This window comes from Octopus bimaculoides, chromosome 4 (assembly GCF_001194135.2).
Source record: "Octopus bimaculoides isolate UCB-OBI-ISO-001 chromosome 4, ASM119413v2, whole genome shotgun sequence".
Lineage (NCBI taxonomy): Eukaryota > Metazoa > Mollusca > Cephalopoda > Octopoda > Octopodidae > Octopus > Octopus bimaculoides.
In genome coordinates, this window is record NC_068984.1 from 137,021,861 (window position 1) to 137,024,601 (window position 2,741).

Genomic DNA, 2,741 nt, shown 5'->3' on the forward strand with positions numbered 1-2,741 from the left:
GGATGCCCTTCCTAATGCCAACCACTCTGGGAGTCCAGTGGGTGCTTTTACGTGCCACCGGCACGAAGGCCAGTCAGGTGGTACTGGCAACGGCCACGCTCAAAATGGTGTTTTTTACGTGCCACCTGCATGTATATATATTTGTGTGTGTGTGTGTCTGTGTTTGACCCTTACCCCTCACTCATCCACCCACCATCACTTGACAACCAGTGTTGGTGTGTCTATGTCACCGAAACTTTTGTGTGTGTGTGTGTGTGTGTGTGTGTGTACACATCTTTGTCTATACATTACATGATGGCTGTAAATGAGCATCATTGTCATGCAAGCAAGGTTGTTTGTTTCCAGTCTTCAGTGAAAACATGTCCAACCATAGAAAATCTGTGCTTCAAAAAATTTTGTCTGATCCAGGCAAGCATGGGAAAGTGGGCATTAAATAATGATGAGGACGATAAACCAACGAGAGGTTTAAAGCAACACTGAGTAGAACAACTTGGTAGAAGCAAGAATTAAGCTTCAATTGAGCTGACTATTAGGATTATAATCCCATATAATTGCAACAAGTCAGATGAGTGGGGAAACCAGCTGTCATTTTCAAGGCTTATTAACTACGTTATCACTGTCTTCTTTCATGTAGTCATGCGACGAACATCAAACTTACAGGCTGAGAAATATGATGTGAAACCAGGAGCTATATTGCCAAAAAATACAAGAGGTTATAACCTGACCTCCATGCTATTCTACAAGTCTAAATGTATTGAATGCATATCATCATCGTTGTTGTTGTTGTCTTCGTCATTGTCGTCGCCATTGTCCTCATTGTGATTGTTTTATATTCACTTTCTATGCTAGTATTAGTTGGACAGGTCATCATGATTGGAATCAACACAATTCTGGGGATACTATTCAACGAGACAAGTGACGGGGCCACATCTTACTCATACATCATTTTTGTCTTGGTTTCTGTGTCTGGATGTCCTTCCTAATACCAACAAAAGCACCGGTGTATTGGGTGCTTTTCTCATGGAATAAGCATGATAGAGGTCCCATGCCCTCAACAAGGTTAAAGGGCCATCATATCCTTACACTTTACAGAATATATTAGGTGCATTTCAAATTCCGCTGAGGTCAACTTTGCCTTTCAGCCTTTCGGGGTTGATAAATTAAGTACCAGTTGCATACTGAGGTCAAGCTAAGAGACTGGCCCCTCCCCAAAAATTTCGGGCCTGGTGCCTAGAGTAGAAAAGAATATACTAGGTGCATTTTTTCACACTTCCATCACTAGAGAGGTAACCAATATGCTTTTACAAACAGGACAATTTCCACTTGTGACTGAAAGTGTAATGAAAGTTATTTCTGGAAAATGTAATTAAGATTTGTTTCTGATAGGATTCTATGGGGGAGGTACCAAAGGATTTAACCCCCATGACCCTCCAAGGAAAAGTGGGCACAGAAAATGAATGAATGGTTTAACTGAATTTCAGTGACTTAAAATCTTGATTTTATGGATCATAAGTTTAGCTGTATTCCTTTGAGAAAGATACTGCACCATAACTGCAGTATGAAGAATTCGAAAAACCTTAAACCAAAAAGAGAATTTGAAAACAGTTAAGGTAGGGTGCTTAACTGTGTGTGTTTGAATTGTTTCTAAGTAAAGGTGGTGTCGAGAAAGATTGGAAGATGCCAGAAAGTTCTGAAAAATCTCACACACGAATTTGAACAACAATAAAAGAAAAATAAACAGAAGTTTAATAGATATGAAGAATAAAAGACATTTATTTATAAATAAACTTTCTCAACAATATTAATAAATCCTAATATATCTCCTAAAATAATGACGCTCATTACCTTGTAGAATAACAAAATTGACAAAAACAACAACAGCAACAGCAATATTAATAAACTCTAGGGCTCCAGACAGTTTTTACAATCGTTAGTTGAAAACCATTTCAACAGCATGAGATTGAGTGATGATTTTCTAAATTACATTTTTCAATTTCTATTCCATTTTTCATTTTAATATTTGCTTTATTTTGTATTATTAAATCCTATCAAAATCACAAAAGGTCGAAAAAAAAACGAAAAAAAAATTTAATTGAAAACTGAAAGGAAGTCATACATAAATATCTAGAGACAAAGAATGATAAAAGCAACACATACACATACAGACACAGATTTTGTTTTTTTTTTTATCAAATGCTTTCATTTCTTTTTTCTTTTTTTTCTTTTTCTCTTTTTCACAAACAAAAACATTTTTATATTTCACACATTCACAGCAAATGAATTTTTATCAGCAAAATCATAACTTCCATTACATTGAAGTGTTATTTAGTTCTGTAAATGAATATTTTATGGCGATATAAACCAACTCACCTTTATTTCAATTCTGCTAGAATTTCTTGGGTGAGTATCAAAACCTCTCTTCAGAGATTGAAACATGCAAGTTCAATTACATTGTGGTATGCTTAGATACATAAACCGCTAAAAGACACGAGTAATTATTTCTCAATGGCGACAAATGAAAAAAACTCCACTGCTTAGAGAATTCCATTGTAAGATATAAATTTGCTGTATTCAACGCTAAGCGAAAATCAAATCAAGATTTTATCATTAAATGAATATGTACAAGCATTCAATATAGGCACAGGAGTGGCTGTGTGGTAAGTAGCTTGCTTACCAACCACATGATTCCGGGTTCATTCCCACTGCATGGCACCTTGGTCAAGTGTCTTTTACTATAGCCT

General features: G+C 35.9%; 1 protein-coding gene across 1 annotated transcript in view; it reads right to left on the reverse strand.

Annotated features, from left to right (window-relative positions):
* LOC106868227 (polyribonucleotide nucleotidyltransferase 1, mitochondrial) overlaps positions 1–2,741 on the reverse strand; it is a 208,537-nt gene that overhangs the window by 74,209 nt on the left and 131,587 nt on the right. The gene's annotated exons all lie outside the window — the stretch shown is intronic.